The sequence below is a fragment of the Elephas maximus genome, chromosome 14, assembly GCF_024166365.1.
Source record: "Elephas maximus indicus isolate mEleMax1 chromosome 14, mEleMax1 primary haplotype, whole genome shotgun sequence".
Classification (NCBI taxonomy): Eukaryota; Metazoa; Chordata; class Mammalia; order Proboscidea; family Elephantidae; genus Elephas; species Elephas maximus.
Genome location: NC_064832.1, coordinates 12,853,785 through 12,877,070, shown reverse-complemented (window position 1 = coordinate 12,877,070; position 23,286 = coordinate 12,853,785). Strand labels below are relative to the sequence as shown.

The 23,286-nt window shown below is 40.1% G+C and overlaps 1 long non-coding RNA gene across 3 annotated transcripts in view; it reads right to left on the bottom strand.

The window, feature by feature from the left end:
* LOC126058127 (uncharacterized) overlaps positions 1 to 23,286 on the bottom strand; it is a 44,285-nt gene that overhangs the window by 7,936 nt on the left and 13,063 nt on the right. Inside the window, exons 4-5 of one of the 3 annotated variants that reach the window (XR_007513098.1) lie at positions 8,527 to 8,645; positions 3,055 to 3,175 (exon numbers count right to left, since the gene is read on the bottom strand). The exons of 1 other annotated variant lie outside the window; for it this stretch is intronic. This is a non-coding gene — a long non-coding RNA (uncharacterized LOC126058127). The remainder of the gene's footprint in view (positions 1 to 3,054; positions 3,176 to 8,526; positions 8,646 to 23,286) is intronic. One more of the 3 variants, XR_007513099.1, reaches the window with a different exon arrangement.

Sequence of the window (23,286 nt, the reverse complement as noted above, 5' to 3'; positions counted from 1 at the left end):
ACCTTGGAGTGCCTGACAGAGGGCCTAGAGACCAAAGAGCAAAGGGGGAAGGCCTCTGGCTCTACTGCTTGCCCATGGGGAGAGAAGTTCTGGTAGTCTACCTGAAAGGTCTGGAGAGTAGTGATTGATTGGGGAGCTACATCACGGGCGGACCTGGCCAGGTGAAGCTTGACATCACCTTGGGACCTGGCCAGGTGAAGCTCGCTGACAATGGCAGCCTCTCCGGAGACTACTAATTCCGCTGCTAACATTCTATGCAAATAACCGGCTGAGTGCCATGGGCAGAAAACATTGACACATACCTGCCAGAGGCCTATTCTGGGTCTGAAGAGTCCACCCTGGTCTCCCCTGCAACTCATCATCTCAGCACACACTTTGCCTGCACGCATGGAAACCGCCTCTCTCCACGAATGTCTTCACCTGCTAGGAAACACACGATGTCACTCAGCCAAAGGAGAGCACAGGCCAAGTCAACTGAAGCCCCCATTTTCAAGATTTTGCCCTCTGCTGCTCCACAGCCTCCGGTGGCACACTGCATGTGCGTCACTTCTCGGTAGACAAGGCCGAAATCCGGGCATCCAGGGCCCCAGCCGTCCAGAGTCTACGGATGGCGGCATATGGATCACCTCTTTGCCTCGTACAGCAGGGAGGCCTGGGCCCTAGACTGGCTCCGCTAGAGCTCCACGACCTCAGCTATTTTCCCTGACCTTTGGCCCGTGCCCTCGTGAGTGTGTCATCTCTACTTCCACTTCTCTTCCCACCACACTGAAACCGCCACCTGCGGATACCTGAGCGTGGACATCAACATCTATCACTGGCTGCAGTGTCACAGGTCACTAGGAGTCTAGGCTCAGGCTGACCTTGGCTGTCTTCTGCCCAGGCAAGGAGCGTAATCCTTCCAAGGAAATGAGGACACGTGCTCACTGGCCGACATTTTTCTTTCATCCACACAGCGGTCTAGATGAGGGGAAAGAGGCCAGGTAGGCCAGGTGAGGGCTGAGTGTGGGGCCTAAGGCTTCTTTCCCAATCACCATGGTGACAGCCACCGGAAGGCTGGGCGGAACTTCTGAGGGGGACGAGTCACAAACACTCAGCCAATAGGAGAGGTCCAGCCTAACCGGCCAGTTCCGCAGAGCCCTCCATTTTACCCATGGACAGACAACGGCCCCTTGCGTCTTTGGCCACAAAATCCAGGGCACCCAGGGAATAACTTCACAGTAGGCAACCCCTGATGTGAACACGTTCCACACACTTGGACAGCAGGCAGGTACCTCTTTTCCACTTACGCTAGGATATCACTAGGCAAGGCGCCCTTCCTCAGCATCTGTGGCCTCTCTGTATGTGTTCACTCAGAGGAATCTCTTCATTCTACCCCTGAGACACATCACAAGTATGAGGGGCCTGAGAGAGAGCCTAGAGATGGAACGGGGGAGGCTTCTGTCTGTACTGCTTCCCCGTGGGGACAGAATAGCAGGTAGTCTCTCTGGAAGGTCTTAGCTTCTGTTGACTGACACGCGCAATACAGTAGGGGCGGACCCTGGCCAGGTGGAGCTTGTGGGCAGATGCAACCTCTCCGGCGACGAATAATTGCGCTGCTGCTTTGTATGGTGAAAACCTCCCCCCGCCAAGGGGGATGGGTAGAGAACATTGACCCACACCCGCCAGGGGCCTTTCCTGGGACTAAAGATCCCAACGTGGTCTCAACATTGTCACCCTCTCAACACACACCTTTCCTGCACACGTAATCCTGCCTTTCTCCGTCAGGGCCCTATCCTACCAGGAAAAAAAGCAAGCCGCTCAAAAAGGCCGATGCCAGGGAAATCGAGGAAACACTGCCAGTTTCCAAATTTTTGCTGTCTACACGTCCCCGCCTCTGGTGCAAGGCTGCCTATGTGGCCGGGCTCCGAAGGCAAGGCCGAGATCCTGGCAGCCTGGGCCCCAGCAGTCCAATGCTTTATGGACGTGGGGACATGGGTGACCTGTTCGCCACATACAGGAGGGATCCTTGGGCCCTTCACTGGCTCGCCATTCAGCTCCACGACGTCCACTACAGGTCCTGGCCTTTGCTTTGGCTGCTGCCCCATTAAACGTGTGCTCCGGAGCGATGTTTCACCACCCATCACTAGCATTCTGCCACCAGGGGATATGTGAGTGTGGGAGTCACCATTTGTCACTGGCAGCAGTCTCACAAGTCACTAGACTTCCAGCTACCCGCTGACCTAGGCTGCCTTCTGCCCCAGGCAAGGTCCCGAATCCTTTATCCCAGATGCTGACACCTGGGCAATGGCGGACATTGATTTTTATCAACACAGAGGTCTGAGTGAGGGTCAGAGGGCCAGGGAGGTGAAGTGAAGGCCTGGTGGGCGGGGCTAAGGCTTCTTTGCCATCACCATAGAGACAGTCCCCCCACCGCAAGAGTGGGCGGAGCTTGTCATGGGCCTGCTGACAAGATTGAGCCAATGGCAGAGATCCGGCCCTCCAGGCAGATGACACAGGGCCCTCCATTGTGACCTATGACACCTAGTGGCCACAGGATTTGAGCACGCCCCGGTAAAGGCTACGCAGGCACAAGGGAGCCCCTGGTGCGGACTGCTTCAGGGCATTGGCAGAGCACGCCAGGTACCTCTTTCCCACTTTCCTCAGGATATCAGTAGGCAAGGCATCCCCACTCAGCATCTCTTGCCTCTCTCTGTCTCTCTCTGCTTGTCTTCATTCTCTGAAATCTCTTCCTTCTCCCCCTTGTCACTTCACACCTTGGAGTGCCTGACAGAGGGCCTAGAAACCAAAGAGCAAAGGGGGAAGGCCTCTGGCTCTACTGCTTGCCCATGGGGAGAGAAGTTCTGGTAGTCTACCTGTAAGGTCTAGAGAGTAGTGATTGATTGGGGAGCTACATCACGGGCGGACCTGGCCAGGTGAAGCTTGACATCACCGTGGGACCTGGCCAGGTGAAGCTCGCTGACAAGTGGCAGTCTCTCCGGAGACTACTAATTCTGCTGCTCACATTCTATACAAATAACCGGCTCAGTGCCATGGGCAGAAAACATTGACACATACCTGCCAGAGGCCTATTCTGGGTCTGGAGAGTCCACCCTGGTCTCCCCTGCAACTCATCATCTCAGCACACACTTTGCCTGCACGCATGGAAACCGCCTCTCTCCACGAATGTCTTCACCTGCTAGGAAACACACGATGTCACTCAGCCAAAGGAGAGCACAGGCAAAGTCAACTGAAGCCCCCATTTTCAAGATTTTGCCCTCTGCTGCTCCACAGCCTCCGGTGACACACTGCATATGCGTCACTTCTCGGTAGACAAGGCCGAAATCCGGGCATCCGGGGCCCCAGCCGTCCACAGTCTACGGATGGTGGCATATGGATCACCTCTTTGCCTCATACAGCAGGGAGGCCTGGGCCCTAGACTGGCTCCGCTAGAGCTCCACGACCTCAGCTATTTTCTCTGACCTTTGGCCCGTGACCTCGTGAGTGTGTCATCTCTACTTCCACTTCTCTTCCCACCACACTGAATCCGCCACCTGCGGATACCTGAGCGTGGACATCAACATTTGTCACTGGCTGCAGTGTCACAGGTCACTAGGAGTCTAGGCTCAGGCTGACCTTGGCTGTATTCTGCCCAGGCAAGAAACCTAATCCTTCCAAGGAAATGAGGACACGTGCTCACTGGCCGACATCCTTTCTTTTAATCCACACAGAGGTCTAGATGAGGGGAAAGAGGCCAGGTAGGCCAGGTGAGGGCTGAGTGTGGGGCCTAAGGCTTCTTTCCCAATCACCATGGTGACAGCCACCAGAAGGCTGGGCGGAACTTCTGACGGGGACGAGTCACAAACACTGAGCCAATAGGAGAGGTCCAGCCTAACCGGCCAGTTCCGCAGAGCCCTCCATTTTACCCATGGACAGACAACGGCCCCGTGTGTCTTTGGCCACAAAATCCAGGGCACCCAGGGAATAACTTCACAGTAGGCAACCCCTGATGTGAACACGTTCCACACACTGGGACAGCAGGCAGGTACCTCTTTTCCACTTACGCTAGGATATCACTAGGCAAGGCGCCCTTCCTCCGCATCTGTGGCCTCTCTGTATGTGTTCACTCAGAGGAATCTCTTCATTCTAACCCTGAGACACATCACAAGTATGAGGGGCCTGAGAGAGAGCCTAGAGATGGAACGGGGGAGGCTTCTGGCTGTACTGCTTCCCCGTGGGGACAGAATAGCAGGTAGTCTCTCTGGAAGGTCTTAGCTTCTGTTGACTGACACGCGCAATACAGTAGGGGCGGACCCTGGCCAGGTGGAGCTTGTGGGCAGATGCAACCTCTCCGGCGACGAATAATTGCGCTGCTGCTTTGTATGGTGAAAACCTCCCCCCGCCAAGGGGGATGGGTAGAGAACATTGACCCACACCCGCCAGGGGCCTTTCCTGGGACTAAAGATCCCAACGTGGTCTCAACGTCGTCACCCTCTCAACACACACCTTTCCTGCACACGTAATCCTGCCTTTCTCCGTCAGGGCCCTATCCTACCAGGAAAAAAAGCAAGCCGCTCAAAAAGGCCGATGCCAGGGAAATCGAGGAAACACTGCCAGTTTCCAAATTTTTGCTGTCTACACATCCCCGCCTCCGGTGCAAGGCTGCCTATGTGGCCGGGCTCCGAAGGCAAGGCCGAGATCCTGGCAGCCTGGGCCCCAGCAGTCCAATGCTTGATGGACGTGGGGACACGGATGACCTGTTCGCCACATACAGGAGGGATCCTTGGGCCCTTCACTGGCTCGCCATTCAGCTCCACGACGTCCACTACTGGCCCTGGCCTTTGCTTTGGCTGCTGCCCCATTAAACGTGTGCTCCGGAGCGATGTTTCACCACCCATCACTAGCATTCTGCCACCAGGGGATATGTGAGTGTGGGAGTCACCATTTGTCACTGGCAGCAGTCTCACAAGTCACTAGACTTCCAGCTACCCACTGACCTAGGCTGCCTTCTGCCCCAGGCAAGGTCCCGAATCCTTTATCCCAGATGCTGACACCTGGGCACTGGCGGATATTGATTTTTATCAACACAGAGGTCTGAGTGAGGGTCAGAGGGCCAGGTAGGTGAAGTGAAGGCCAGGTGGGCGGGGCTAAGGCTTCTTTGCCATCACCATAGAGACAGTCCCCCCACCGCAAGAGTGGGCAGAGCTTGTCATGGGCCTGGTGACAAGACTGAGCCAATGGCAGAGATCCGGCCCGCCAGGCAGATGACACAGGGCCCTCCATTGTGACCTATGACACCTAGTGGCCACAGGATTTGAGCACGCCCCGGGAAAGGCTACGCAGGCACAAGGGAGCCCCTGGTGCAGACTGCTTCAGGGCATTGGCAGAGCACGCCAGGTACCTCTTTCCCACTTTCCTGAGGATATCAGTAGGCAAGGCATCCCCACTCAGCATCTCTTGCCTCTCTCTGTCTCTCTCTGCTTGTCTTCGTTCTCTGAAATCTCTTCCTTCTCGCCCTTGTCACTTCACACCTTGGAGTGCCTGACAGAGGGCCTAGAGACCAAAGAGCAAAGGGGGAAGGCCTCTGGCTCTACTGCTTGCCCATGGGGAGAGAAGTTCTGGTAGTCTACCTGAAAGGTCTGGAGAGTAGTGATTGATTGGGGAGCTACATCACGGGCGGACCTGGCCAGGTGAAGCTTGACATCACCGTGGGACCTGGCCAGGTGAAGCTCGCTGACAAGTGGCAGCCTCTCCGGAGACTACTAATTCCGCTGCTAACATTCTATGCAAATAACCGGCTGAGTGCCATGGGCAGAAAACATTGACACATACCTGCCAGAGGCCTATTCTGGGTCTGAAGAGTCCACCCTGGTCTCCCCTGCAACTCATCATCTCAGCACACACTTTGCCTGCACGCATGGAAACCGCCTCTCTCCACGAATGTCTTCACCTGCTAGGAAACACACGATGTCACTCAGCCAAAGGAGAGCACAGGCCAAGTCAACTGAAGCCCCCATTTTCAAGATTTTGCCCTCTGCTGCTCCACAGCCTCCGTTGGCACACTGCATGTGCGTCACTTCTCGGTAGACGAGGCCGAAATCCGGGCATCCAGGGCCCCAGCCGTCCAGAGTCTACGGATGGCGGCATATGGATCACCTCTTTGCCTCGTACAGCAGGGAGGCCTGGGCCCTAGACTGGCTCCGCTAGAGCTCCACGACCTCAGCTATTTTCCCTGACGTTTGGCCTGTGCCCTCGTGAGTGTGTCATCTCTACTTCCACTTCTCTTCCCACCACACTGAAACCGCCACCTGCGGATACCTGAGCGTGGACATCAACATCTATCACTGGCTGCAGTGTCACAGGTCACTAGGAGTCTAGGCTCAGGCTGACCTTGGCTGTCTTCTGCCCAGGCAAGGAACCTAATCCTTCCAAGGAAATGAGGACACGTGCTCAATGGCCGACATCCTTTCTTTCATCCACACAGCGGTCTAGATGAGGGGAAAGAGGCCAGGTAGGCCAGGTGAGGGCTGAGTGTGGGGCCTAAGGCTTCTTTCCCAATCACCATGGTGACAGCCACCGGAAGGCTGGGCGGAACTTCTGACGGGGACGAGTCACAAACACTCAGCCAATAGGAGAGGTCCAGCCTAACCGGCCAGTTCCGCAGAGCCCTCCATTTTACCCATGGACAGACAACGGCCCCTTGCGTCTTTGGCCACAAAATCCAGGGCACCCAGGGAATAACTTCACAGTAGGCAACCCCTGATGTGAACACGTTCCACACACTGGCACAGCAGGCAGGTACCTCTTTTCCACTTACGCTAGGATATCACTAGGCAAGGCGCCCTTCCTCAGCATCTGTGGCCTCTCTGTATGTGTTCACTCAGAGGAATCTCGTCATTCTACCCCTGAGACACATCACAAGTATGAGGGGCCTGAGAGAGAGCCTAGAGATGGAACGGGGGAGGCTTCTGTCTGTACTGCTTCCCCGTGGGGACAGAATAGCAGGTAGTCTCTCTGGAAGGTCTTAGCTTCTGTTGACTGACACGCGCAATACAGTAGGGGCGGACCCTGGCCAGGTGGAGCTTGTGGGCAGATGCAACCTCTCCGGCGACGAATAATTGCGCTGCTGCTTTGTATGGTGAAAACCTCCCCCGCCAAGGGGGATGGGTAGAGAACATTGACCCACACCCGCCAGGGGCCTTTCCTGGGACTAAAGATCCCAACATGGCCTCAGCGTCGTCACCCTCTCAACACACACCTTTCCTGCACACGTAATCCTGCCTTTCTCCGTCAGTGCCCTATCCTACCAGGAAAAAAAGCAAGCCGCTCAAAAAGGCCGATGCCAGGGAAATCGAGGAAACACGGCCAGTTTCCAAATTTTTGCTGTCTACACGTCCCCGCCTCCGCTGCAAGGCTGCCTATGTGGCCGGGCTCCGAAGGCAAGGCCGAAATCCTGGCAGCCTGGGCCCCAGCAGTCCAATGCTTTATGGACGTGGGGACACGGATGACCTGTTCGCCACATACAGGAGGGATCCTTGGGCCCTTCACTGGCTCGCCATTCAGCTCCACGACGTCCACTGCTGGCCCTGGCCTTTGCTTTGGCTGCTGCCCCATTAAACGTGTGCTCCGGAGCGATGTTTCTCCACCCATCACTAGCATTCTGCCACCAGGGGATATGTGAGTGTGGTAGTCACCATTTGTCACTGGCAGCAGTCTCACAAGTCACTAGACTTCCAGCTACCCGCTGACCTAGGCTGCCTTCTGCCCCAGGCAAGGTCCCGAATCCTTTATCCCAGATGCTGACACCTGGGCACTGGCGGACATTGATTTTTATCAACACAGAGGTCTGAGTGAGGGTCAGAGGGCCAGGTAGGTGAAGTGAAGGCCAGGTGGGCGGGGCTAAGGCTTCTCTGCCATCACCATAGAGACAGTCCCCCCACCGCAAGAGGGGGCGGAGCTTGTCATGGGCCTGGTGACAAGACTGAGCCAATGGCAGAGATCCGGCCCACCAGGCAGATGACACAGGGCCCTCCATTGTGACCTATGACACCTCGTGGCCACAGGATTTGAGCACACCCCGGGAAAGGCTACTCAGGCACAAGGGAGCCCCTGGTGCGGACTGCTTCAGGCCATTGGCAGAGCACGCCAGGTACCTCTTTCCCACTTTCCTGAGGATATCGGTAGGCAAGGCATCCCCACTCAGCATCTCTTGCCTCTCTCTGTCTCTCTCTGCTTGTGTTCGTTCTCTGAAATCTCTTCCTTCTCCCCCTTGTCACTTCACACCTTGGAGTGCCTGACAGAGGGCCTAGAGACCAAAGAGCAAAGGGGGAAGGCCTCTGGCTCTACCGCTTGCCCATGGGGAGAGAAGTTCTGGTAGTCTATCTGGAAGGTCTAGAGAGTAGTGATTGATTGGGGAGCTACATCACGGGCGGACCTGGCCAGGTGAAGCTCGCTGACAATGGCAGCCTCTCCGGAGACTACTAATTCCGCTGCTAACATTCTATGCAAATAACCGGCTGAGTGCCATGGGCAGAAAACATTGACACATACCTGCCAGAGGCCTATTCTGGGTCTGGAGAGTCCACCCTGGTCTCCAGCAACTCATCATCTCAGCACACACTTTGCCTGGACGCATGGAAACCGCCTCTCTCCACGAATGTCTTCACCTCCTAGGAAACGCACGATGTCACTCAGCCAAAGGAGAGCACAGGCAAAGTCAACTGAAGCCCCCATTTTCAAGATTTTGCCCTCTGCTGCTCCACAGCCTCCGGTGGCACACTGCATGTGCGTCACTTTTCGGTAGACAAGGCCAAAATCCGGGCATCCAGGGCCCCAGCCGTGCAGAGTCTACGGATGGCGGCATATGGATCACCTCTTTGCCTCGTACAGCAGGGAGGCCTGGGCCCTAGACTGGCTCCGCTAGAGCTCCACGACCTCAGCTATTTTCCCTGACCTTTGGCCCGTGCCTTCGTGAGTGTGTCATCTCTACTTCCACTTCTCTTCCCACCACACTGAATCCGCCACCTGCGGATACCTGAGCGTGGACATCAACATCTATCACTGGCTGCAGTGTCACAGGTCACTAGGTGTCTAGGCTCAGGCTGACCTTGGCTGTCTTCTGCCCAGGCAAGGAGCCTAATCTTTCCAAGGAAATGAGGGCACGTGCTCACTGGCCGACATCCTTTCTTTCATCCACACAGTGGTCTAGATGAGGGTAAAGAGGCCAGGTAGGCCAGGTGAAGGCTGAGTGTCGGGCCTAAGGCTTCTTTCCCAATCACCATGGACACAGCCACCGGAAGGCTGGCCGGAACTTCTGACGGGGACAGGTCACAAACACTGAGCCAATAGGAGAGGTCCAGCCTATCCAGCCAGTTCCGCAGAGCCCTGCATTTTACCCATCTACATAGAACGGCCCCTCGTGTCTTTGGCCACAAAATCGAGGGCACCCAGGGAATAACTTCACAGTAGGCAACTGCTGATGTCGACACGTTCGGCACCCTGGGACAGCAGGCAGGTACCTCTTTTTCACTTACACTAGGTTATCAGTAGGCAAAGCACCCTTCCTCAGCATCTATGGCCCCTCTATGTATGTGGTCATTCAGAGAAATCTCTTCATTCTACCCCTGAGACACATCACAAGTATGAGGGGCCTGAGAGAGAGCCTGGAGATGAAACGGGGGAGGCTTCTGGATGTACCGCTTCCCCGTGGATAGAGAATAGCAAGTAGTCTCTCTGGAAGGTCTTAGCTTCTGTTGATTGACATGGGCAATACAGTGGGGGTGGACACTGGCCAGGTGGAACTTCTGGGCAGATGCAACCTCTCCAGCGACGAATAATTCTGCCGCTGCTTTGTGTGGTGATAACCTCCCCCCGCAAACTGGGATGGGCAGAGAACCTTGACCCACAGCTTCCAGTGGCCTCTCCTGGGACTAAAGATCCCAACCTGGTCTCAGCGTCGTCACCCTCTAAGCACACACCTTTCCTCCATACATAAGCCTGCCTTTCTCTGGCAGTGCATCATCCTACTAGGAAAAAAAGCATGTCGCTCAGAAAGGGCGATGCCAGGGAAATCGAGGAGACACTGCCATTTTCCAAATTTTTGCTGTCTCCATGTCCCTGCCTCTGGTGGAAGGCTTCGTATGTGGCCGGGCTCCGAAGGCAAGGCCTAAATCCTGGCAGCCTGGGCCCCAGCATTCCAGTGGCTTATGGATGTGGGGACACGGATGACCCGTTTGCCGCATTTAGAAAATCAACATTCAGTATAGAACATAGAGTACGGAATAGAGAATACAGAAAATATAGAATATAGCAGAATATAGAATATTGAACATAGAATATAGAATGTAGAATACAAAACACACATTATGAAACAAAGTATAAATTACACAGAACATAGGATATATATTATAGAATATAGAAGAAAATAGAATATAGAATGTAAAATAGAGAATACACAATATAGAAGAATATAGGACAAATGGAGAATATGGAGTATAGAATATAGAAAAGTATAGTATGTAAAAAGATAGAATATGGAAGAACATAGACTATAGAATACAGAATATAGAGGAATTTAAAATATAGAATATGGAATATAAAATATGCAATATAGAATATGAAAAAATATTGTATGAAGACAAATATAGAACATCAAATATAGAATACAGAGTATGGAATAGAGAATATACAAAAATAGAGAATGTAGAAAAACATCGAAGAACACAGATCACAGAATATAGAGACTTTAAAATATAGAATATGATACAGAGAACACTGAGGATACAATACAGAATATAAATGAACTTTGAAAATAGAAGAATATAGTGTATAGAAGATTTGGAATAAAGAAGAGTATAGAATATATGTTATAGAAGAACACAGCATAAAGAATACAGAATATAGAAGAAAATAGAATATAAATTCAGAATATAGAATACAGAAGAATATAATATGTACAATGTAGAATAGCGATTATAGAATGCAAACTATAGAATGAAAAATATAGGAGAATATAAATTACAGAATACAGAAAATAATAAATTATACAATATACATGATTATGGAAAATACAATGTAGAATGTAAAATGTAGAATATAGGAGAAAATGGAATACAGAATATACAAGAATATGGAATGTTGAATGTAGTATCAAGAATATGGAATATAGAATACACAAAAATATAGTATATGTAAAATATAGAAAAAAGAAGATTGAATATAGAACATAGAATACAGAAAAATCTAGAATATAGAATCTAGAAGAATATAGACTGTAGAATTTAGAATACAGAATGTAGAATATAGAAGAGTTTAGAATATAGAACGTAGAATATACAGTATAGAATACAGAATATGGAATATACAACCTAGACTATGGAAAAACATAGAAATAGAATATAAAAGAATATAGAACATAGAAGAATATAGAATATAAAATACAGAATATAGAGTATAGAAGAATTTAGAACATAGAATATAGAATAGGGACTATAGAATACAGAGGAATATAGTATATAGAATATAGAACATAGAAGATACAATACAAAATATAAATAAAAAAAGAATATAGATTATAGAAGAATATAGAATATGGAAAATATGAGAATGTAGAATATAATTACAGAAGAATATAGAATGTTGAAAAATATAGAATACAGAATATAGGAAAACATAGAGCATAAATTTAGAATATAGAAGATACAGATGTATGAATGCAGAATATAGAAGAATAAAGAATATAGATGACAGACTACAGACTATAGAAGATAGAACGCAGAAGAAAATAGAATATTGACAAATATAGGGTATAGGATATACACTACTGAAAAATACAGAATACAGAAAGTAGAAGAATATAGATTACAAACTATAGAAGAATATAGAATGTAGAATAGAGAATACGGAATAGACTGTAAAAAAGAATATTAGATTACAGAAGAATATAGAGATTAGAAGGCAAAATATACAATAAAAATATAGAAGATAGAAGAATACAGAATTCAGAAAAATTTAGAACATATAATGTAGAATATAGAAAAAAATAGAATATAAAATGTAGAATGGAGAACATGGAATATGGAATAGGGTACAGAGAAGAATAAAGAATATTGAAAAATTTAAAATATAGAATGTAGACTGCAGAATATTGAATATAGAATTTAGAATGTACAATATAGAATACAGCAGATAGAAGAATATAGATTATAAGTGAAGAATATAGAATAAGAATGTAGAAGAGTATAGAATGCAGAACATAGAAGAATACAGAATGCAGAATGTAGAATACAGAATAAGGAATATAGAATGAAGAATACAGAAAATATAGTATATAAAAATATAGAATATAGAACATTGACTATGGTATATAGAATACAGAGTATGAAATAGAGAATACAGAAAAAATATAGAATAGAGATAAATATAGACTATAGAATAGAATATGTACAAAGTAGAATTTAGAATATAGAATATAGAACACAGAATACAGAGGAATATAGATTATAGAATATAGAAGATTCTGGAATATAGAATGTAGAATTAAATACAGAATATAGGAGATGGAATATAAGAGAATATAGAATGCAGAATATAGTATACAGAATATGCAATATGGAATATAGAATACGGAAAATTATAAAATATATACACTATAGAAAAAAATTGAATATAGAATACAGACAATGGAGCATAGAAAAATACAGAAAATGTAGAATGTAAAATACAGAATATACAATATAGAAGAATATACGATACAGACTATGGAAAAATATAGAGTATAGAATGTAGAATACAGAATACAGAAAATTATATAGAAAAAGAACACTGAATATGCAACACAGAGTATGGAATATAGAATATAGAAGAACATAGAATATAGAATGTAGAATACAAAATATAGAATATGAAATAAAGCATAAAGAACACAGAATATAGAACAATATAGATTAAAGAATATAGAAGATAATGGAATATAGAATATAAAATGCAGAATATACAATATAGAAGAATACAGAATATAGACGAATATAAAATATAGAAGGAAGAATGAAGAATATGGAATATAGAATACAGAAAAATATAGTATGTAGAAAAATATAGAAGAATATGGAAGAAAAAAGAATACAGAACATAGAATATGGAAGAATTTAAAATATACAATGCAGAAAGTAGAATATGAAATGTGCAATATAGAATATAGAGGAATACTGTATGTAGAAAAATATAGAATATAGAATATCGAATATAGACTAGAGTATGGAATATAGAACATACAAAAATATAGAATACAGAGGAACATCGATTATAGAATGTAAAGAATTTCAAATATAGAATATGGAACATAGAACACTGAAGATAGAATACAGAATATAAAAGAACTTTGAAAATAGAAGAATATAGTGTATAGAGGATTTGGAATAAATAAGGATATAGAATATACATTATAGAAGAATATAGCATAGATAACAGAATATAGAAGAACATAGAATATATGTTTAGAATATAGAATACAGAAGAATATAAAATGTACAATGTGAAATACAGATTACAGAATGCAAAATATAAAATGAAGAATATAGGAGAATATAGATTATAGAATATTATAAATTATACAATACAGAAGATTATGGAATATAGAATGTAGAATATAAAATATAGAATGTAGGAGAATATGGAATACGGAATATAGAAGAACATAGAATGTTGAATATAGTATCAAGAATATGGAATATAGAATACACAAAAATATAGTATATGTAAAAATATAGAAAATGGAAGATTGAATATAGAACATAGCATACAGAAGAATATAGAATACAGAATGTAGAATATAGAAGATTTTAGAATATAGAATGTAGAATATACTTTATGGAATGTAGAATACAGAAGAATATAGTATAGAGAAAAATACAGAATATACAACATAGAACATCGAATATAGAATGGAGAGTATGGAATATAAAAAAAGGAAAATATAGAATATAGAAGAACATAGAATTTAGAATGTGGAATATAGAATACAGAGGAATTTGGAATATAGTATACAATACAGGGTATTAATAGAGAATATAGAAAAGTATAGAATAGAGATAAATATAGAATATAGAATAGAGTATGTACAAAGTACAATACAGAATATAGAGTATAAAATATAGAATAAAGAACATAGAATATAGAAGAATATACATTACAGAATATAGAAGATTCTGGAATATAGAATATAGAAGATGGAATATAAGAGAATATAGAATGTAGAATATAGTTTATAGACTATGCAATATGGAATATAGAATACTGAAATTATAAAAAATATAGACTATAGGAAAAAACATTGAATATAGAATACAGACAATGGAATATAGAAAAATATAGAATGTAGAATATAGAATGTAGAATACAGAATATAAAATATAGAATAAAAAATACATAATATAGAGAATATACATTATAGAATATAGAAGATTATGGAATATAGAATGTACAATGTAAAATACAGAATATACAATATAGAACAATATATGGTACAGACTATAGAAGAATAGAGTATAGAATGTAGAATATAGAATACAGAAAATTATACAGAAAAATATAGAATACAGAAAAAGAACATTGAATATAGAACACAGAGTATGGAATATAGAATATAGTAAAAACAGAATATAGAAGAACATACAATGGAGAATACAAAATATAGAATATGAAATAAAGCATAAAGAACACAGAATATAGAAGAATATAGATTATAGAATATAGAAATAATGGAATATACAATATAGAATGTAAAATACAGAATCTACAACATAGAAGAATATAGAATTCAGAATATAGAATAATATAAAATATAGAAGGAAGAATGTAGAATATGGAATGTAGAATACAGAAAATTATAGTATATAGAAAAATACAGAATATGGAAGAACATAGAATAAAGAATTTAGAATGTAGAATACAGAACATAGAATATGGAAGAATTTAAAATATACAATGTAGAATATGGAATATAGAAGAATACTGTATGTAGAAAAATATAGAATATAGAATACAGAGTATGGGATATAGGATATACAAAAATATAGAATATAGAAGAACATAGATTATAGAATATAGAGAATTTAAAATATAGAATATGGAACACAGAACACTGAAGATAGAATACAGAATACAAAAGAACTTTGAAAATAGAAGAATATAGTGTATTCTATATTTTACATTCTACATTCCATAATTTTCTATATTCTATAATCTGTATTCTACAGTCTTTATTCTATATTTTATATTCTATTTCTGTATTCTACATTCTACTTTCTATATTCTAAATTCTGTATTACATGTTCTTGTATAATCTATATTCTGTATTGTGTAGTCTTCTACTGTGTATATTCTTCTATAATGTATATTCTATATTCTTCTGTATTCTATATTCTAATTCTTCTATTCTTCCATATTGTGTATTCTACATTCTACTATATTCTTTTTCTTGTATTTTCTATAGTCTTCTCTATATTTTTCTATATTCTAAATTTATATTCAATATTCTTCTATATTCTGTATTCTATATTCTTCTGTAATGTATATTCTATAATCCATATTCTTGTTTATATTCTTCTGTATTCCATATTCTTGTATATTCTATATTCTACTATTTTCTATATTCCTTTACATTCTGTATTCTATCTTCTGTGTTCTGTGTTCTATGTTCAGTTTTCTTCTATGTACTATTTCCTTCTATATTCCATATTCTAAATTCTTCTATATTCTATATTCCACATTCTAAATTCTATGTTCTATATTCTATATTTTCCTATATCCTATAAACCATAGTCTCTATTGTATATTCGATGTTCTATGTTCTATATTCTATATTTTTCTCTATGCTATATTCTTCTGTATTCTATATTCCATATTGTATAGGCTACGTTTTAAAATCTTCTATATTCTACATTCTATATTAAACATTTGCAATTTTTCTATATTCTATATTTTTCTATATTCAATCTTCTATTTTCTATATATTTACATATACTATATTTTTGTGTATTCTATATTCCATATTCTTTATACTGTATTCAACAGTCTATATTCTTGCCTGCGGGCCTGTTCTCGCCTGCAGGCCTCTCCGTTAGGGCCTATTGTTGCCTGCGGGGCTCCTCTATTTGGGCCTATTGTTGCCTGCGGGGCTCCTCTATTTGGCCCTATTCTTGCGGGAATCTCCGTTCGGGCCTATTCTGGCCTGGGAGACTCTCCAGGTGGGCCTATTCTTGCCTGCGGGACTCTGTTCGGGCCTATCCTGGCCTGCGGGACTCTCCGTTCGGGCCTATTCTCGCCTGCGGGGCTCCTCTATTCGGGCCTATTCTTGCCTGCGGGACTCTCCGTTTGGGCCTATTCTCGCCTGCGGGGCTCTTCTATTTGGGCCTATTCTTGCATTCGGGAATCTCCGTTCGGGCCTATCCTGGCCTGCGGGACTCTCCGTTCGGGCCTATTCTCGCCTGCAGGACCTTCCGTTCCGGCCCATTCATGCCTGTGGGACACTCTGTTCGGTCCTATTCTTGCCTGTGGGATCATTCATTCGGGCCTATTCTTGCCTCCAGGACTCTCCTTTAGGGCCTATTCTTGCCTGCGGGACTTTCCGTTCGGGACTATTCTTACCTGCCAAACTCTCTCTTCGGGCCTAATCTTGCCTATGGGAGCATCTTTTCGTTCCTCCTCTTGCCTGCGGTTGTTCTTCTATTCGGGCCTGTTCGTGCCTACGGAGCTCCGTTATTCAGGCCTGTTTGAGCCTGCGGGCCTCCGTTATTCAGGCCTGTTCGTGCGTGCGGGGCTCCGCTATTTGGGCCTGTACGTGCGTGCGGGGCTCCGCTATTTGGCGTGTCCGTGCGTGCGGGGCTCCGCTCTTCGGGCCTGCTCGTGCCTGCGGAGCTCCGGTGTTCGTGCATGGCAGGTTCCGCTATTCCCCGTGTTCCTACGTGCGGGGCTCTGCTATTCGGGCATGTTCTTGCCTGCGGGGCTCTTCTATTTGGGTCTATTCTTGCCTTCCAGACTCTGTTCGGGCCTATTCTTGGCTACGGGAATCTCCCTTCCGGCCTGTTCTCACCTGCAGGCCTCTCGTTAGGGTCTATTTTTGCCTGCCGGACCCTGTTCAGGCCTATTCTTGCCTACAGGGCTCCTCTATTCTGGCCTGTCGGAATCTCCTTTCGGGCCTGTTCTCGCCTGCGGGACTCTCCCTATGGGCCTGTTGTCGCCTTCGGGACTCTAGGTTCGGGCCTTTTCTTGGCTGCCGGACTCTCTGTTCGGGCCTGTTCTCACCTGCAGGCCTCTCCGTTAGGGCCTATTCTTGCCTGCAGGACTCTGTTCGGGCCTGTTCTTGCCTGCGGGGCTCCACTATTCAGGCCTAGTCTTGCCCGCGGGACTGTGTAAGGGCCTTTTCTTGCCTGCCTGAGTCCCAGTTCGGGACTATTCTTGCCTGCGGGACTCTCCTTTCAGGCTTCCTCTTGTCTGCGGGGCTCCTCTATTCCGGCCTCTTTGTGCCTGTGGAGCTCCATTATTGAGGCCTTTTCCTGCGTGCGGGGCTCCGCTATTTGGGCCTGTTCTTGCCTGTGGGGCTCCTCTATTAGGGGATATTCTTGCCTGCGGGACTCTCAGTTTGGGCCTATTCTTGCCTGCCGGACTCTCCATTCGGGCCTATACTTGCCTGCAGAACTCTCCGTTCGGGCCTGTTCTTCCCTGTGGGACTCTCTGTTCCGGCCTATTCATGCCTGCGGGGCTCTCCTTTCGAGACTATTCTTGTCTGCGGGACTCTCCGTTGGGGCCTGCGGGACTCTCCTTTCGGGCTTCTCCTCACCTGCGGGGCTCCGCTATTCGGGCCTGGTCGTGCGTGCGGGCTACCCTATAGGACTATAAAAAATACGATACAGAATATAGATTATAGAAGAACATAGAATACAGAATTTGGAATATAGAAAATAGAATGTAGAATAAAAGAAAAGAATGTAGAATACAGAATATGAAATATAAAATGAAGAGTATTGATTATGGATTATAAAAAAAATAGAATATAGAAAATTATGAAATGTAGAATGTAAAATACAGAAGAATATAGAATGCATACTATAGAAGAACACAGAATGTAGAATATAGAATATGGAACATAGGATATACCATACAGAAAAACAGTATATAGAAAGATAAAGAATATTGAACATAGAACTTTAAATATACAATATAAAATACAGAGAATGGAATATAGAACCTAGATTATGGAAGAATATAGAAATAGAATATAAAAGAATATAGAATTTAGAATGTATAGAATATAGAATATAGAAGAATTTAGAACGTAGAATATAGAATATGGACTATAGAATTTAGAGGAATATAGTATATAGAAGAACATAGAAGATACAATACAGAATATAAAAGAAAGAATACAGAAAAATATAGAGTATAGAAGAATAAGGAATATGGAAAATAGGAGAATGTAGAATATAATTATAGAAGAATGTAGAATATTGAAAAATATAGAATACAGAATATAGGAAAACATAGAGCATAAATTTAGAAGATATAGGATACAGAATGCAGAATATAGAAGAATAAAGAATATAGATGACAGACTACAGAATATAGAAGATAGAATGTAGAAGAAAATAGAATATTGACAAACGGAATATAGGGTATAAGATATACAATATTGAAGAATAGAGAATAAAGTAGAAAAATACAGATGACAAAATATAGAAGAATATAGAATAGAGAATATAAGAGTATAGATTACAGAGGAATATAGAATATAGAGATTAGAAGGTAGAATATACATAAAAATATAGAATATAGAATTCAGAAAAAATTTAGAATATAGAATATAGAAGAAAATGGAATGGAGAACATAGAATATGGAATAGGGAATAGATAAGAATAAAGAATATTGAAAAATTTAGAATATAGAATGTAGACTAGAATATTGAATATAGAATTTAGAATGTACAATATGGAATATAGCAGGTAGAAGAATATAGATTACAACAGAAGAATATAGAATGTAGAAGAGTATAGAATACAGAACATAGAAGAATATAAAATGCAGAATGTAAAATATAGCGTATGGAATATAGAATGTAGAATACAGAAGAATATAGGATATAAAAAATATAGAACATCGAATATGGAACATAGAATACAGAGTATGGAATAGAGAATATAGAAAAATATAGAATAGACTTAAATAAAGAATGTAGAATAGAGTATGTACAAAGTAGAATAAAGAACAATACAGAAGGATATAGATTATAGAATATAGAATATTCTGGAATATAGAATATAGAATTAAATATAGAATATAGAAGATGGAATATAAGAAAATGTAGAATGTAGAATATACTTTACAGAATATGCAATATGGAATATAGAGTACAGAAAATTATAAAAAAATAGAGTATAGAAAACAACATTGAATATAGAATACAGACAATGGAATATAGAAAAATAAAGAATTTAGAATACAGAATGTAGAATACAGAATATAGAATATAAAATATAGAACAAAAATACATAATATAGAGAATATACACTATACAATATAGAAGATTATGGAATATAGAATGTAGAATGTAAAATACAGAATTTACAATATAGAAAAATATATGATACAGACTATAGAAAAATATAGAGTAAAGAATGAAAAATATAAAGAATGAAGAATATAGAGTAAAGAATGAAGAATATAGAATACAGAAAATTGTATAGAAAAATATAGATTATAGAAAAAGAACATTGAATACAGAACACAGAGTATGGAATATGTAATATAGAAAATATATAGAAAAATATAGAATGTAGAATACAAAATATAGAATATAAAATAAAAGGTAAAGAACACAGAATATAGATTATAGAATATAGAAGATAATGGAATATAGAATATAGAATTTAAAATACAGACTACAATATAGAAGAATATAGAATACAGAATATAGTAGAATATAGAATATAGAAGGAAGAATATGGAATAGAGAATACAGAAAAATATAGTATATAGAAAAATATAGACTAGAAGTATATGGAAGAATATAGAATTTAGAAAGTAGAATATAGAATACAGAGCATAGAATATGGAAGAATTTAAGATATACAATGTGGAATGTAGAATATGGAATATGAAATATAGAATATAGAAGAATAGTGTATGTGGAAAAACGTAGAATATAGAACATCAAACAGAATACAGAGTATGGAATATAGAATATACAAAAATATAGAATATAGACGAACATAGATTATAGAATATAGAGAATTTATAGAATATGGAACATAGAACACGGAAGATAGAATACAGAATATAAAAGAACTTTGTAAACAGAACAATATAGTGTATAGAGGATTTGGAATAAAGAAGAATATAGAATATACATTACAAAAGAATATAGCATAAAGAATACAGGATATAGAAGAAAACAGAATATAAATTTAGAATATAGAATGCAGAAGAATATAAAATGTACAATGTAGAATACAGATTATACAATGCAAAGTATACAGTGAAGAATACACGAAAGTATAGAATATAGAAGATTATAAATCATACAATATAGAAAATAATGGGATATAGAATGTAGAATGTAAAATATAGAATATAGAAGAACATAGAATACGGAATATAGAAGAATATAGAATATACAAGGGTATGGAAAATACAAGAAAAAGAATATAGTAGAATGTAGAATACAGAATATTGAAGAATACAGAATATGGAATAGAGAATATAGAAGAATTAGGATATAGAATACAGAAGAATACAGAATATACATTATAGAAGAATGTACACAGTAGAAAACTATACAAGAAAATATAGATTACTGAAGAACATAGAATACAGAATTTAGAATATAGAATGTAGACTACAGAATATAAAATATAGAATAAAGACTATAGAATATAGAATACAGATTGTAGAATACAGAGAATTATGGAATGTAGAATGTAAAATATAAAAGAATACAGAATTTAAAAGAATACAGAATGTAGACTATAGAATATGGAACATAGAATATATACCACACAGAAAAATACAGTATATATAAAAATAAAGAATATAGAACATAGAACTTTGAATATACAATATAGAATACAGAGTATGGAATATAGAACCTAGAATATGTAAAAATATAGAAAGAGAATATAAAAGAATATAGAACATAGGAGAATATAGAATTTAGAATGTAGAATATAAAGTACAGAATATAGAATATAGAAGAATTTAGAACGTAGAACATAGAATATAGAGGAATATAGTATATAGAAGAACATAGGACATAGAAAATACAATGCAGAATATAAAAGAAAAAAGAATATAGAGTATAGAAGAATATGGAATATGGACAATTGGAGAATGTAGAGTATAATAATAGAAGAATATAGAAAACTGACAAACAATACAGAATATAGGAAAATATAGAGCAAAAAATTTAGAATATAGAAGATATAGGATACAGAATGCAGAATATAGAAGAATACAGAATGTAGATGACAGACTACAGAAAATAGAAGATAGAACGTAGAAGAAAATAGAATATGGACAAATATGGAATATAAGGTATCGGATATATACTATTGAACAATATAGAATAAAGAAAGTAGAAGAATATAGATTACAGACTATAGAAGAATATAGAATGTAGAATAGAGAATATGGAATAGAGAATACAAGAGAATATTAGATTACAGAAGAATATAGAATATAGAGATTAGAAGGTAGAATAAACACTAAAAAATATAGAATATAGAAGAATATAGAATTCAGAAAAATTTAGAATAGAAAATGTAGAATATAGAAGAAAATGGAATATAGAATGTAGAATAGAGAATATAGAATGTGGAATAGAGTATAGAGAAGAAAAAGAATATTACAAAATTTAGAATATAGAATGTAGACTGTAGAATATTTAATATACAATTGAGAATGTACAATACAGAATATAGTAGATAGAAGAATATAGATTATAAGAGAAGAATATAGAATGTAGAATAAAAATGTAGAAGAGTATAGAATACAGAATATAGAAGACTATAGAATGCAGAATGTAGAAAATGGAATATATAATATAGAATACAGAAGAATATAGTATATAAAAAATATTGACTATATATTTTTTTATAGAACATAGAATATAGAACACAGAATATAGAATATGTGATATAGAATACAGGGTATGGAATAGAGAATATAGAAAAATATAAAATAGAGATAAATATAGAATAGAGTATGTACAAAGTAGAATACAAAATATAGAATAAAGAACAGAATATAGAAGAATATAGATTATAGAATATTGAAGATTCTGGAATATAGAATGTAGAATTAAATATAGAAGATAGGATATAAGAATATAGAATGTAGACTAGAGTATACAGAATATGCAATATGGAATATAGAATACAGAAAATTATTAAAAAATATAGACTATAGAAAAAAATGAATATAGAATACAATCAATGGAATATAGAAAATATAGAATTTAGAAAATAGAATGTAGAATACAGAATATAAAATATAGAATAAAAATACATAATATAGAGAATATACATTATACAATATAGAAGATTATGGAATATAGAATGCAAAATACGGAATATACAATATAGAACAATATATGATACAGACTATAGAATATAGAATGTAGAATATAGAATACAGAAAATTATAGAATATAGAAAAAGAACATTGAATACAGAACACAGGATGGAATATAGAATATAGAAAATATAGAATATAGAAGAATATAGAATGTAGAATACAAAATATAGAATATAAATAAAGCATAAAGAACACAGAATATAGAAGAATATAGATTATAGAATATAGAAGATAATGGAATAAGAATATAGAGTGTAAAACAAAATATACACTATAGAAGAATATAGAAGAATGTAGAATATAGAAGGAAGAATGTAGACTATGGAATATAGAATACAGAAAAATATAGTATATAGAATATAGAAGAATATGGAAGAACATAGAATAAAGAATTTAGAATGTAGAATACAGAATATAGAGCATAGAATATGGAACAATTTAAAATATACAATGTAGAATATGGAATATGAAATATAGAATATAGAAGAATATTGTATGTAGAAAAATATAGAATATAGAACACCAAATATAGAATGCAGAGTATGGAATATAGAATATACAAAAATATAGAATATAGAAGAACATAGATTATAGAAAATAGAGAATTTGAAATATAGAATATGGAACATAGAACACTGAAGATAGAATACAGAATGTAAAAGAACTTTGAAAATAGAATATAGTGT